The sequence below is a fragment of the Podarcis erhardii genome (assembly GCF_964252035.2).
Source record: "Podarcis erhardii genome assembly, chromosome: 1".
Taxonomy (NCBI): Eukaryota; Metazoa; Chordata; class Lepidosauria; order Squamata; family Lacertidae; genus Podarcis; species Podarcis erhardii.
The window spans coordinates 138,577,053-138,593,127 of NC_138497.1; the positions used below are offsets into that span (position 1 = coordinate 138,577,053).

The following is a 16,075-nucleotide window of genomic DNA, read 5'->3' on the forward strand; positions in this document are numbered from 1 at the left end:
AACAGTACAAATTGAGAGCATTTGCAGATGCCCTAGTTCTGACGTTACAGGAGCCAGAATCTAGTACTAAAAGGGTTTTAGACTTAATTCAAGAATTTGGTCAAGTGGCAGGATTTAAATTGAACAAGTCAAAAACTAAGGTTTTAGAGAAAAACTTAACATTAATTGAAAAAGAAAGGTTTCAGAATGAGACCGGTTTGACCATGGTTAAGAAAGTGAAATATTTGGGGATTAATATGACAGCAAAAAATGTGAACTTATTTAAAGACAATTATGAAAAATGTTGGACAGAAGTGAAAAAAGATCTAGAAATATGGTCAAATTTGAAACTTTCCTTGTTGGGTCGAATTGCAGTTATAAAGATGAATGTATTGCCTAGAATGTTGTTTTTGTTTCAAACGTTGCAAATTGTGGACAAGATGGACTGTTTCAAGAAGTGGCAGAAAGATATTTCTAGATTTGTCTGGCAGGGCAAGAAGCCCAGAATAAAATTTAACATATTAACTGATGTAAAGGAAAGGGGTGGATTTGCCCTGCCAGACCTCAAACTTTACTATGAATCAGCAGCGTTCTGCTGGTTGAAAGACTGGCTGCTTCTTGAGAGCACAGACATTTTGGACTTAGAAGGATTTAATAATGCTTTTGGGTGGCATGCATATTTGTGGTACGACAAGGTTAAAGTACACAAAGCATTTAAAAACCATATTGTCAGGAAAGCATTGTTTAATGTTTGGATAAGATACAAAGATTTATTGGAAAATAAAACCCCAAGGTGGTTGTCACCAATGGAAGTGAAAGCTTTTTAAAAAACTTAATATGGAGTCCAAATGGCCACAATATTGGGAAATTTTGGAACAAGAGGGAGACAAATTGAAATTGCAGAGTTTTGAGAAATTAAAAAACAAAGTGCAAGACTGGCTTCATTATTATCAGATAATGGAGGCTTATAAAATGGACAAGAAAATTGGATTCCAGGTGGAAAAATCGAAATTAGAAACAGAATTGTTAGAACCCAAAACCAAGATTTTGTCAAAGATGTATAACTTGCTGCTGAAATGGAATACCCAGGATGAAACGGTGAAGTCTGTTATGATTAAATGGGCACAGGATGTTGGACATAACATTATGTTTGCTGACTGGGAACAGTTATGGACCATTGGTTTTTGAAATTTACGGCATGTAATGCCTTGAGACCCCTTCATGGATCACTGCCTTGCCGTGGCGAAGGCGCTTGAAGAACTCAGAGAAGCTATGAACTATGCCGAGCAGGGCACCCAAGATGAACAGGTCATAGTGGAGAGTTTTGACCAAACGTGATCCACCTGGAGGAGGAACCGGCAAGCCACTCCAGTATCCCTGCCAAGAAAACTCTATGGACAAAGACAACAGGCATATAAAGGTTATGACGCTGGAAGATGAGCCCCTCAGGTCAGAAGGCATCCAACATGCTACTGGGGAAGAGCGGAGGACAAGTACAAGTAGATCCAGAGCTGATGAAGCGGCTGGGCTAAAGCCGAAAGGACGTTCAGTTGTGGATATGCCTGGAAGCGAAAGGAAAGTCCAATGCTGTAAAGAAAAATATTGCATAGGAACCTGGAATGTAAGAACCATGAACCTGGGTAAGTTGGATGTGGTCAAAAATAAGATGGCAAGAATAAATATTGACATCCTGGGCATCAGTGAGCTAAAATGGACGGGAATGGGCGAATTCAGTTCGGATGACCATCATATCTACTACTGTGGGCAAGAAACCTGCAAAAGAAATGGAGTGGCCCTCATAGTCAACAAAAGAGTTGCGAAAGCAGTACTGGGATGCAATCTCAAAAATGATAGAATGATCTCGATACGAATCCAAGGCAGACCTTTTAACATCACAGTAATCCAAGTTTATGCACCAACTACTGGTGCGGAAGAAACTGAAATTGACCAATTCTATGAAGACTTACAACACCTTATAGAAGTGACACCAAAGAAGGATGTTCTTCTCATTATAGGAGATTGGAATGCTAAAGTAGGGAACCAAGAGATAAAAGGAACAACTGGCAAGTTTGGCCTTGGAGAGCAAAATGAAGCAGGGCAAAGGCTAATAGAGTTCTGTCAAGAGAACAAGCTGGTCATCACAAACACACTTTTCCAACAACACAAGAGACGACTCTACACGTGGACATCACCAGATGGGCAGCATCGAAATCAGATTGATTATATTCTCTGCAGCCAAAGATGGAGAAGCTCTATACAGTCAGCAAAAACAAGAGCTGGAGCTGACTGTGGCTCAGATCATCAGCTTCTTATAGCAAAATTCAAGCTTAAACTGAAGAAAGTAGGAAAAACCACTGAGCCGGTTAGATACAATCTAAATCAAATCCCTTATGAATACACAGTGGAAGTGAGGAACAGGTTTAAGGATTTAGATTTGCTGGACAGAGTGCCTGAAGAACTATGGATGGAGGCTTGCAACATTATACAGGAGGCAGCAACGAAAACCATCCCAATGAAAAGGAAATGCAAGAAAGCAAAGTGGCTGTCCAATGAGGCCTTACAAATAGCGGGGGAGAGAAGGCAAGCAAAATGCGAGGGAGATAGAGAAAGATACAGGAAATTGAATGCAGATTTCCAAAAAATAGCAAGGAGAGATAAGAAGGCCATCTTAAATGAGCAATGCAAAGAAATAGAGGAAAACAACAGAATGGGAAGAACCAGAGATCTGTTCAAGAAAATTGGAGATATGAAAGGAACATTTCGTTCAAAGATTACCATAATAAAGGACAAAAGTGGTAAGGACCTAACAGAAGCAGAAGACATCAAGAAGAGGTGGCAAGAATACACAGAGGAATTATACCAGAAAGATATGGATGTCTCGTACACCCCAGGTAGTGGGGTTGCTGACCTTGAGCCAGACATCCTGGAGAGTGAAGTCAAATGGGCCTTAGAAAGCACTGCTAATAACAAGGCCAGTGGAAGTGATGGTATTCCAGCTGAACTATTTAAAATTTTAAAAGATGATGCTGTTAAGGTGCTACACTCAATATGCCAGCAAGTTTGGAAAACTCAGCAGTGGCCAGAGGATTGGAGAAGATCAGTCTACATCCCAATCCCAAAGAAGGGCAGTGCCAGAGAATGCTCCAACTACCGCACAATTGCACTCATTTCACATGCTAGCAAGGTTATGCGTAAAATTCTACAAGGAAGGCTCAAGCAGTATGTGGACCGAGAACTCCCAGAAGTGCAAGCTGGATTTAGAAGAGGCAGAGGAACCAGAGACCAAATTGCAAACATGCGCTGGATTATGGAGAAAGCTAGAGAGTTCCAGAAAGACATCTACTTCTGCTTCATTGACTATGCAAAAGCCTTTGACTGTGTCAACCACAGCAAACTATGGCAAGTTCTTAAAGAAATGGGAGTGCCTGATCACCTCATCTGTCTCCTGAGAAATCTCTATGTGGGACAAGAAGCTACAGTTCGAACTGGATATGGAACAACTGATTGGTTCAAAATTGGGAAAGGAGTACGACAAGGCTGTATATTGTCTCCCTGCTTATTTAACTTATATGCAGAATTCATCATGCCAAAGGCTGGGCTGGATGAATCCGAAGCCAGAATTAAGATTGCCGGAAGAAATATCAACAACCTCAGATATGCAGCTGACACAACATTGATGGCAGAAAGTGAGGAGGAATTAAATAACCTTTTATTGAGGGTGAAAGAGGAGAGTGCAAAATATGGTCTGAAGCTCAACATCAAAAAAACGAAGATCATGGCCACTGGGCCAATCACCTCCTGGCAAATAGAAGGAGAAGAAATGGAGGCAGTGAGAGATTTTACTTTCTTGGGCTCCATGATCACTGCAGATGGTGACAGCAGCTACGAAATTAAAAGACGCCTGCTTCTTGGGAGAAAAGCAATGACAAACCTAGACAGCATCTTAAAAAGTAGAGACATCACCTTGCCAACAAAGGTCTGTATAGTAAAAGCTATGGTTTTCCCAGTAGTGATGTATGGAAGTGAGAGCTGGACCATAAAGAAGGCTGATCGCCGAAGAATTGATGCTTTTTAATTATGGTGCTGGAGGAGACTCTTGAGAGTCCCATGGACTGCAAGAAGATCAAACCTATCCATTCTGAAGGAAATCAGCCCTGAGTGCTCACTGGAAGGACAGATCGTGAAGCTGAGGCTCCACTACTTTGGCCACCTCATGAGAAGAGAAGACTCCCTGGAAAAGACCCTGATGTTGGGAAAGATGGAGGGCACAAGGAGAAGGGGACGACAGAGGACAAGATGGTTGGATAGTGTCTTCGAAGCTACAAACATGAGTCTGACCAAACTGCGGGAGGCAGTGGAAGACAGAAGTGCCTGGCGTGCTCTGGTCCATGGGGTCACGAAGAGTCGGACACGACTAAACGACTAAACAACAACAACAACAATGCCTTGAGAGAGAATATTATGAAAATGATTTACAGGTGGTACATGACCCCAGTCAAGCTTGCAAAAAATTATCATTTGCCCGATAATAAATGTTGGAAATGTAAAGAGACTGAAGGCACATTCTTTCACCTTTGGTGGACGTGCCCAAGGATTAAGGCTTTCTGGGAGATGATTTATAACGAAATGAAAAAGGTATTTAAATATACCTTTCTGAAGAAACCAGAGGCCTTTCTCCTGGGCATGGTCGGCCAATTGGTGTCAAAGAAGGATAGAATTTTTTTTATGTATGCGACAACAGCAGCAAGAATACTCATCACAAAATATTGGAAGACACAAGATCTACCCACTCTGGAAGAATGGCAGACATCAGGGTCTTTTCCAAGTGAAAGCTGGACCATAAAGAAGACTGATTGCCAAAGAATTGATACTTTTGAATTATGGTGCTGGAGGAGACTCTTGAGGGTCCCATGGACTGCAAGAAGATCAAACCTATCCATTCTTAAGGAAATCAGCCCTGAGTGCTCACTGGAAGGACAGATCGTGAAGCTGAGGCTCCAATACCTTGGCCACCTCATGAGAAGAGAAGACTCCCTGGAAAAGACCCTGATGTTGGGAAAGATGGAGGGCACAAGGAGAAGGGGACAACAGAGGACGAGATGGTGGGACAGTGTTCTCAAAGCTACCAGCATGAGTTTGACCAAACTGCAGGAGGCACTGGAAGACAGAAGTGCCTGGCGTGCTCTGGTCCATGGGGTCACGAAGAGTCGGACACGACTAAACGACTAAACAACAACAACATAGTTTGCTGTGGTTGACACAGTCAAAGGTTTTTGCATAGTCAATGAAGCAGAAGTAGATGTCTTTCTGGAACTCTCTAGCTTTCTCCATAATCCAGCGCATGTTTGCATTTGTGCATTTAATTGCTTCAATTTCCTGCCCAGACCCTCATAGTCTCTTTTGATCTTCTGGAGGCTATTGCTTGCAGTGTCATTGGTTCCCACATGAACCAAGAGGAAGGGGTATTTGTCAGTGGGTTTTATGATTCCTTGCAGTTGTTCAGTTACATCTTGGATCTTAGCCCCGGGGAGACAGCACACTTCCCGAGACATCTTGTCAGGCCGACAGATCACTGCTTCTGTTCCCCTCAGTAGGGAATCCCCTATCACCACTACACGCCTCCTCTTAGGTTTGGTCGGGGTTCTTCCGTGAGCTGTCTGTTCCAAGGTCACTTGCACATTCCCTGAGGACTGACTTTGCTGCTCATCTTCATATACCTGATCGACTGTAATGAGGGAGAGATCCTCAAATGGAGTCTCCTCTTCGTCTTCCATGCTAGGGGAGAGGACCTCAAAGCGATTGTGTATTTCTAAACAATCAGAGTGAACCCTGGGCTTCCTACTTCTTTGAGTCACGTTTCTCCATATTTCTGGCTCCTGTGTTGGTGAACTAACCTCCTTCTCAGGGGAGTCCCCTGTCTCCTCCTTGGTGGAGACGGTGTGCTCTGTTGCTTCCAAGAAGAGCTCCAGCTCTCTAATTCTTTGGAGCGTAGACACACGTTCCTCCAGTTGCTGGACTTTGTCTTTTAAGAGGGCAATCAACATGCAATTGCTGCAGGTAAAGCTGCCTGCAACCTTTGGCAAGATGGCAAACATTGTGCAGGAACCGCAGGCGACTGCAGCTGTTCCCTCACTCTCCATCTTGAGAACATGTCATTGGGGGTGGCTACAGTGGTCCTCCATCATAAGAAGCGTGCAGACAGGACAAATAACTCCCCACCCAAAAAAAAACCCTAGGTCTCCCCCAACAAACGTTTGAGACTAGCTCCCCTAAATCTAAAAGATGGATCAAACTGCCACAAAGAAACACACACACACAAGAAAACCCTTTTTCCTCCTTCTTCTGCTGCTGCCCTGCAAGCTCTGATAAGCTCCTCCCACAGCTAATCACCTGCCTCAACAGAAACCCTGCCCCCTCTGACCTTTGCACAGGGAGAGCAGCTAATCAGCCACAAAGAAACACACACACGAGAAGACCCTTTTTGCTCCTTCTTCAGCCGCTGCCCTGCACCTCCCTTTTTTGGGATTGGGATGTAGACTGATCTTCTCCAATCCTCTGGCCACTGCTGAGTTTTCCAAACTTGCTGGCATATTGAGTGTAGCACCTTAACAGCATCATCTTTTAAAATTGTAAATAGTTCAGCTTCCACTGGCCTTGTTATTAGCAGTGCTTTCTAAGGCCCATTTGACTTCACTCTACAGGATGTCTGGCTCAAGGTCAGCAACCACACTACCTGGGGTGTACAAGACAGCCATATCTTTCTGGTATAGTTCCTCTGTGTATTCTTGCCACCTCTTCTTGATGTCTTCTGCTTCTGTTAGGTCCTTACCACTTTTGTCCTTTATTATGGTAATCTTTGTACCTGTTCCTCACTTCCACTGTGTATTCATAAGAGATTTGGTTTAGATTGTATCTTACTAGCCCAGTGGTTTTTCCTACTTTCTTCAGTTTAAGCTTGAATTTTGCTATAAGAAGCTGATGATTTGAGCCACAGTCATCTCCATGTCTTGTTTTTGCTGACTGTATAGAGCTTCTCCATCTTTGGCTGCAGTGAATATAATCAATCTGATTTTGATGCTGCCCATCTGGTGATGTCCATGTGTAGAGTTGTCTCTTGTGTTGTTGGAAAAGAGTGTTTGTGATGACCAGCTTGTTCTCTTGACAGAACTCTATTAGCCTTTGCCCTGCTTCGTTTTGATCTCCAAGGCCAAACTTGCCAGTTGTTCCTTTTATCTCTTGATTCCCTACTTTAGCATTCCAATCCCTTATAATGAGAAGAACATCCTTCTTTGGTGTCACTTCTATAAGGTTTTGTAAGTTTTCATAGAATTGGTCAATTTCAGTTTCTTCAGCACCAGTAGTTGGTGCATAAACTTGGATTACTGTGATGTTAAAAGGTCTGCCTTGGATTCGTATCGAGATCATTCTATCATTTTTGAGATTGCATCCCAGTACAGCTCTTGCCACTCTTTTGTTGACTATGAGGGCCACTCCATTTCTTTTATGGGATTCTTGCCGACAGTAGTAGATGTGATGGTCATCCGAACTGAATTCACCCATGCCCGTCCATTTTAGTTCACTGATGCCCAGGATGTCAATATTTATTCTTGCCATCTCATTTTTGACCACATCCAATTTACCCAGGTTCATGGTTCTTACATTCCAGGTTCCTATGCAATAATTTTCTTTACAGCATTGGACTTTCCTTTCGCTTCCAGGCATATCCACAACTGAGCGACCTTTCGGCTTTGGCCCAGCCGCTTCATCAGCTCTGAATCTACTTGTACTTGTCCTCCGCTCTTCCTCAGTAGCATGTTGGACGCCTTCCGACCTGAGGGGCTCATCTTCCAGTGTCATAACTTTTATATGCCTGTTGTCTTTGTCCATGGAGTTTTCTTGGCAGGGATACTGGAGTGGCTTGCCGGTTCTTCATCCAGGTGGATCACGTTTGGTCAAACTCTCCACTATGACCTGTCCGTCTTGGGTGCCCTGCACGGCATAGCTCATAGCTTCTCTGAGTTATTCAAGCCCCTTTGCCACGGCAAGGCAGTGATCCATGAGGGCCATCTAATTCTACCCTCTGCAATGCAAGAATCTTTTGCCCAAGTGGGCCTTGAACCCATGACTGTGAGATTAAAAGTTTCCTGCTCTGCCAACTGAACTACCTTGCTGGTACAGGAAGAAAGGAGGAAAGAGCTGAGGTGGGTAGGCAATATGGCAGCAAAGATTACTTTGTTCTACTACACAAGAATGGATGGTAGAGAGTAGCCCGCCAGACTAAAGAATTATCCTATACAACAAGCCACACAGTCACAGCACAAACAGCTAGCAACACAAGCAGAAAATAAATTTGAACTACAAGGCTGATCCAGTGGTGGAGACTGAGAGTAGCTCTTTCTGCAAGCAAACACGGACAACAATACCCCACACCCCAGGGGAACACAAAAGGCAGATAGGAGCACAGACACACATACAGTTACTTGCTTCCTCCCGCCCCCAAGTGTCCATGGGTGAAAACTTTTGGAATCAGGATGGAAGATTCTGATAAAAGTACGCCAATAAACTGAAGTGCATCAGAAACACATAAAAGCAGAGATTGCCAAACAAAGTAAGTATCTGTTTCATGTTTGCAATCAAGACAGTCTTTATTTTAACAGAACTGAGATCTTGGTTCATGAATTGTGCCCTGTGGTTTCTGGCCTATTTGAGATCATTTCATGCAAGACAGAGGGAATCTGTGCCACCCTGCCAAGGGATCCTTCTTAATTGTTTGAGGGTTGATAACGGCAGTGCTTGTTGCATTAGACAGAGGCAAAGGTAATTATTCACCCTCCTATCTTATAACTGGATAATGGCTTATAACTTTGCAGTGGGATCAACAGCATTGGACTGTTTTACGGCCAACACACCAATAATAGGAACCTGCCAAATCGATCTAAGCTGTCCTGGGGGTTGCAAACATCAGCATTACCCTGCAGAGGGAAAGAGACAGGATGGCAATTTAAGCTTTTTACGAAAGAATGCTGCAATGGACTTGAACTGTAAATTCAACTTTTTAATAAAAAAGTACCCTTCAGTTTGTAACTTTGCAGAGACATTTACCAAATGAAAGAAATGTAGTGAAAAATGCCAGAAACCAAAGAATTCACCCACCTTCTGCCATCTTTCATTTAAAAATGCAATCTACTCCAGACCAATATCATCCATCAGGGAGAAAAAAGGAAAACAAGAAGGAAGGAAAACAGAATGTGAAACTTCCCACTTGCGTAAGTTTAGACTGAATTATTGCCCTGGCTTTGTTTTGTTGCTAAGCCAGCAGTCTAGTAACACTGCAGAGCAAAACATTGATGGAGTGTGAACTGAACATGCGCCCTCATGTATTTTGGAGTCTTTCCATCTTTGCAACAAGAATAGTGCGGACAAGCCACCTTGCTCAGTCGTGGATTTTTAAAAGTCAACAATTACACTTGATAGTTCTCCTAAATAAATAGCTGAATTTAATGTTGATCTTGTTCTGAGGCATTTCCAGAACACGCATTCTGCTTGGTGTTAGCAGGTCCAGACAAAGGTCAAGGAAGCTGCCCAGCCAAAATACTGTTACACACTCTGCACTATCTGTTCCTACGGCCAAGGGAAGGAAACAAGCCTGCAGTCCCCGGTTAACACAAGCTGGTTTTTGCCAAGGACTAAGCAGAAGCCCTTAGGGACGCGGGTGGCGCTGTGGGTTAAACCTCAGCGCCTAGGACTTGCCGATCGCATGGTCGGCGGGTCGAATCCCCATGGCGGGGTGCGCTCCAGTCGTTCGGTCCCAGCGCCTGCCAACCTAGCAGTTCGAAAGCACCTCCGGGTGCAAGTAGATAAATAGGGACCGCTTACCAGTGGGAAGGTAAACGGCGTTCCGTGTGCTGCGCTTGCTCACCAGATGCAGCTTGTCATGCTGGCCACGTGACCCAGAAGTGTCTGCGGACTGCGCTGGCTCCCGGCCTATAGAGTGAGATGAGCGCACAACCCTAGAGTCTGGCAAGACTGGCCCGTACAGGCAGGGGTACCTTTACCTTTACCTTTAAGCAGAAGCCATCTTATTTTCTTTTGGCTCTTTTGGCAAAGAGCACCTTATGCTTTTGGTTTTCTTCTGGTGCGCCCTCAAACTTTTGCTTGGTTTTCATCCATGACTTGGAGACATGAAGTGTGCAAAAGCCATTGAAGACTCCACGCATGAGCACGCAAGGGCATCGCTTAGGAAACGTCCAAATTCTTGGCAGGAAAGGGAAGACCATAAGAAGAGCCTGCAGGATCAGGCCAAGGGCCCATCGAGTTCCGTCTCCTGTTCTCTCAGCGGCCAACCAGATGGAGGCCTGTGGCAAACCAGCAAGCGGCCCCTGAGCACAGGAGCCCCCTCCCCTCCTGTGGCTTCAGGGAAGTCCTCTTCAGAAGCAAGCTGCCTATGGCAGAGGCTAGCAGCCATTGAGAGCCTTTTCCTCTGTCCCCTTGTCCAGTCCAACAATCCAACTCACATTTGTCTCACTAAGCCAGGGGAAATGGCCCAATCCCTGAGGCAGATGTATGGAAGCCTGTTTCCTTGAATGGGCTGGTGTCTGGTGACTCATCGGGCTGCAAGTGTACCTAACTTTGTGCTGGACTGTTGTTTCTGTATCGTTTTAGGGCCAGTGCAAACAATACTATATCTGTGTAACTGGGCCTTCTCCTTGTTGCAGCAAGTACTGATAATCTTCATCGTTCAAATGCAAACTGGGTTTTCCCACAACTGTTGGAAAGTGCCCTCAAAATAGCAGCAAGTTTCTGAATAGTTATGACAAAACTATGAAAAATATATTTTAAAAGCCATGATTTAAAATAATAAATAAATAAGCTTTTGGAGCTTTTCAGCTGATCCTCCTTTCCTGTGTTATAAAAGAGAAACCCAGTGGGGTTTCCTCAGTTTTTTACATGAAATAGGAAATGTGTAACATTGGGAAATAAAAACATGTTTAGAAGAGTTCTTTGCATTCGTGGCGATGTCTTATGGGGGGGTTGTTTCCCCTGGCTGCTGTGAGGTTTAACCCCTCTCACAGGGCCACTGCCCCCTCTTTTGGTGGCCCTGTTCTCTCTCATGCCAACTGACGCAGAACTGACCTTAGCCGTATCCTTGTGTGGTCATCAGACCAGCTACTCTACAAACCCAGTCAATGCAATGAAAGCTTCACTTGTGCATATCGGTGTTGATCTTGACAGAGTGAAAAGTTAGAGGTTATTTTGATCCCTGTTTCCAGTACTTTATCATCCTTAAACAAAAAAACAAAAGACCTAGCGTAGCTGGGGAGTGGGGCGGGCAGTCCGCACTGGGCGGCAGTTACCAATTCTGCTGCAATTTGCTGTCTATCTCTTAAAGAGAAAGTAACATGTAACAAGCATGCTATGCTGTTTGAAGCAAGGAACTGATTTCAGGGGAATGTATTTGTTTTGATAGTTTGTGTCTTTATGTATTGGTGCCATCCTTGCCATCTAGTTGAGACACGAGTTCATACTTTTCCTGCTATAAACAACAGGTCATTGGCATCAGGTTACACTCTGCAAGGCTTCCTTGACTTCAAATTCATTTTTCTTGGTCTACCAGGCACATCTTTGAAAAGCCTGTCCCCCTCCTGTTGTCTTAGTTTTTCTTGATCTGAAAAGTTGGCTTCAAGAAGTATTTTGCACACTGAGTTACACAACCACAAGGGCTTCTTCAAGAGGAAGCGGGAAAGCGATGTCATAAATTCTCCTTCTGTTCTCTACAGCAGAGCAAGCAAACTTCAGCAGAATGACGGCAGATGCTGACAGATAGCCCAGTCCCTCAATGCCTGTGGCAAGCAGCTTCCAGGCTGCTGCTGGTACCAGCAGGACTGCATGCATCACTCTTCTTCCATCTGCACTAGCTATTTTTCACGCGACCTCTGACCGAGTTAAGATAGAGAATCTGATCCTATCTGTTCTGGATTTGCCACAGATTAGGTCTCTGCTTCCAGGGTTTATTGGGGACCATTAGTACTAGACCAACCTTCCTCTATAATAAACCTTCCTCTAAAACAACCGCTGAGCTATGTATAGCTCATTGGTAGATCAAGAGTTTGCAAGAAGGACCCAGGCATAAATCCTCACATTTTCTGGTTGATAGGTAGCTAGGCTGGGAAATAGCATTTTTAAAAACCTGTGACAGCTGCCACTAGTCAGAGTAGACATTTGAGGAGTTGATGGGCCAGTAGTCCCATTCTGGATGAGGTACCTCCATGTGTCTGTACAGACAGCCTTAGAGGCACTGCCCATCATTCACAGTATGTTTCCGTGCCTCACATAAAAAGTACGTACTCCACTGTGCCACCCCTTGTCTTGTCTTGTCCCAGCCTTCCCCATCCTGATGCCCTGCATGTTTTTGACTACAGCTCCCATCACCCTCTTGCTAGCTTGATCACAGGCAGACTAGCTTATCCCCTGAGATGTTTCTGGCCCTGTTTATGCCTGTCTGCAGGCCAGAGCAGCAGAAGGAGCAATAACAGCTAAGACATGCAGACACACCACTGTGACTAAGACCAGGTTGATGTCAGCACACCCAAGCACACCAAGAAACCCAAGGTTCTTACATTCTGCACCAGGCCAGCAGTTTCCATACTGAATTTGTTGCTGGGGTGGGACTTGTTTCTCCTTATAGTGCTGGGTGAGCATTTTAGGAATTTGGTATTGTACACAGTTTTAAATCTGGTTTTTAATTTAATTAATCTTATCTGATTGCATTTATCTGTTAAGTTCTCTGACACCTTTTCCTGTATGAGGTGACATAACGAGTGTAAACAGTAATAATTCATTCATGGGATGGGGACAGCAAAATGGATGAGGGATGGACTTTTGACAGAATCTCCTGTACTAAGAAGGCAGTTTTGCCCCAGTGTAGAAGCCCCTACTGCTGCCAAAATTAACTAAAGCTGCCAGTTTCTCACTGCCCGTTTAGCCCTCAGGATGGTAAGTAATCTCTGACTTCCCCTCCCTATCCTCTCTGCCAATTCTGAAAGAGCAAACACTGAAGGAAATGCAATTTAAATCCCAGCAAAGCCTAGAGAGCAAATTGCACTAGTGGAGGATTGGCGCACAAGAGCAGCCCTTTTCTTCAGCTGAACCCATTAGCGAGATCATGTTAGTCGCCAGGATAAGTCAACACATTCTGCTGCCTCACATTAGCAGCTAGTATAAGTCAACAATTCAGCAAAGCTCTTCTTCTTCCAGTTTAAAACGGCAGCACAGACCAGCGAGCAGAGAGTACAAAATGCAGCAGAAAAGTTCAGCCTATGCTTGTAGAGTTAACAAATAGAAGGGTTTTCCTTGCTCCTCATCTTTCCATGGGGAGTGGGAGTGGAGGAGGAGAGGGAGTCAGCAAACTGCTTACACTGAAAGCAGCATGCACCAGTTTCTTCATACTGCTGTTTTAGTACTTTAAACGCAGTGGGAAATCCCATTTCCTCAAAAAGTATGTTGCCTATTAAAGACAGAGCTTGTTCTGGGAGCTAACCTGATATGGATAATTAAAACAAGTAACTAAAAGACAGGTTGCTATAGGAGCAAGTTTAAAACTCGGCTCCAGGGGCACCATCAGATGGCCCTCTGCTTGCCCTGATCTTGGGCTGCCTTTGGACGCTGCTTTGACAGCCTGGTTGCCTGGACCTTGGGCACCTGCTGACCCTGCTGCAACACACACCCAGCCTTGGCCGTTGCGGCAGGACTGCCATCTCCTCTGCTATCCTTGCCAAGGGGGTTCTTTCTCCCTCAAGATAACCAAGACATGTTATATGCATAGCAAAGTTGGTTCATTGAAAAGTTCCTGTATGTACCCCCAGAAGGTATACCCTCCAACCTTCCTCAGATGAAAATATGGAGGTTTCTCACTCCCCTCAATTGACTCTCCTCAACCCCTGCCCCCCCCCCCGCAGAACATTTCCTATCAGAAGAAGGCTGAGTGCCGCCACCACTTCATCAATAATGCCCTAAACAGCCTCGGTCCAGTATATCTGAAGGAGCGTCTCCACCGCCATCGTTCTGTCCGGACACTGAGGTCCAGCACCGAGGGCCTTCTGGCGGTTCCCTCCCTGCGAGAAGCCAAGTTACAGGGAACCAGGCAGAGGGCCTTCTCAGTAGTGGCGCCCTCCCTGTGGAATGCCCTCCCACCAGATGTCAAAGAGAACAACAACTACCAACCTTTTAGAAAACATCTGAAGGCAGCCCTGTTTAGGGAAGCTTTTAATGTTTGATGTATTACAGTATTTTTTTTAAAAAATTTTTTGGAAGCCACCCAGAGTGGCTGGGGAAGCCCAGCCAAATGGGCGGGGTATAAATAATAAATTTATTATTATTATTATTATTATTATTATTATCATCATCATCATCATCATCATCATCATCATCATCAATAGGACACAGCAAACACACCCTCCACCGTCCTCAATCCTGATTTCATTTTAAGTGGCAGCAGCCTCTCTTCTTCACCTGCTCTCCAGCAGCTGCTACCAGCTGCCCAAGGAAGGAGGCTGGTGGCAGCAGCAGCCCTGGGGAGGCCATGGGATGCTCCCTCTCTGCCGCCACTCAGGACAAGTGCTGGCTCACCCTCCACCCTGAGCTCAGTGGTGGCAGCACTGGCTGGGGAAATAGGGACATTCCGGGATCAAATCAGAAGCCAGGATGGCTTTTGTAATTCTGGGACTGTCCCTGGGAAATAATAATAATAATAATAATAATAATAATTTATTATTTGTACCCCGCCCATCTGGCTGGGTTTCCCCAGCCACTCTGGGCGGCTTCCAACAGAGATAAAAAATACACTAAAATGTCACATATTAAAAACTTCCCTGAACAGGGCTGCCTTCAGATGTCTTCTGAATGTCAGGTAGTTGTCCATCGCCTTGACATCCAATGGGAGGGCATTCCACAGGGCGGGCGCCACCACCGAGAAGGCCCTCTGCCTGGTTCCCTGCAACTTGGCCTCTCGCAGTGAGGGAACCGCCAGAAGGCCCTCGGAGCTGGACCTCAGTGTCCGGGCAGAACGATGGGGGAGGAGACGCTCCTTCAGATATACTGGACCGAGGCCATTTAGGGCTTTAAAGGTCAGCACCAACACTTTGAATTGTGCTCGGAAACGTACTGGGAGCCAATGTAGGTCTTTCAAGACCGGTTATATGGTCTCGGCGGCCGCTCCCAGTCACCAGTCTAGCTGCCGCATTCTGGATTAGTTGTAGTTTCCGGGTCACCTTCAAAGGTAGCCCCACGTAGAGCGCATTGCAGTAGTCCAAGCGGGAGATAACCAGAGCATGTACCACTCTGGCGAGACAGACCGCAGGCAGATAGGGTCTCAGCCTACGTACCAGATGGAGCTGGTAAACAGCTGCCCTGGATACAGATTTGACCTGTGCCTCCATGGACAGCTGTGAGTCCAAAATGACTCCCAGGCTGCGCACCTGGTCCTTCAGGGGCACAGTTACCCCATTCAGGACCAGGGAATCCTCCACACCTGCCCGCCTCTTGTCCCCCAAAAACAGTACTTCTGTCTTGTCAGGATTCAGCCTCAATCTGTTAGCCGCCATCCATCCTCCAACCACTTCCAGACACTCACACAGGACCTTTACCGCCTTCACTGGTTCTGATTTAAAAGAGAGGTAGAGCTGGGTATCATCTGCATACTGATGAACACCCAGCCCAAACCTCCTGATGATCCCTCCCAGCGGCTGCATGTAGATGTTGAAAAGCATGGGGGAGAGGACAGAACCCTGAGGCACCCCACAAGTGAGTGGCCAGGGGTCTGAACACTCATCCCCCACCACCACTTTCTGAACATGGCCCAGGAGGAAGGAGCGGAACCACTGTATGACAGTGCCCCCAGCTCCCAGCCCCTCAAGACGGTCCAGAAGGATGTCATGGTCGATGGTATCAAACGCCGCTGAGAGATCCAGCAGAACTAGGAAACAGCTCTCACCTTTGTCCCTAGCCCGCCGGAGATCATCAACCAGTGCGACCAAGGCAGTTTCAGTCCCATGATGAGGCCTGAATCCCGACTGGAAGGGATCCAAATGGTCCGCTTCTT

At 45.5% G+C, this 16,075-nt stretch overlaps 1 protein-coding gene across 1 annotated transcript in view; it reads left to right on the plus strand.

Moving 5' to 3' along the window:
- Positions 1-1,235: 1,235 nt before the first annotated feature.
- LOC309341499 (craniofacial development protein 2-like) overlaps positions 1,236-16,075 on the plus strand; it is a gene marked incomplete at its 3' end in the record, with an annotated part of 217,033 nt that continues 202,193 nt past the window's right edge. The window contains exon 1 of the mRNA XM_081861051.1: positions 1,236-1,399. The remainder of the gene's footprint in view (positions 1,400-16,075) is intronic.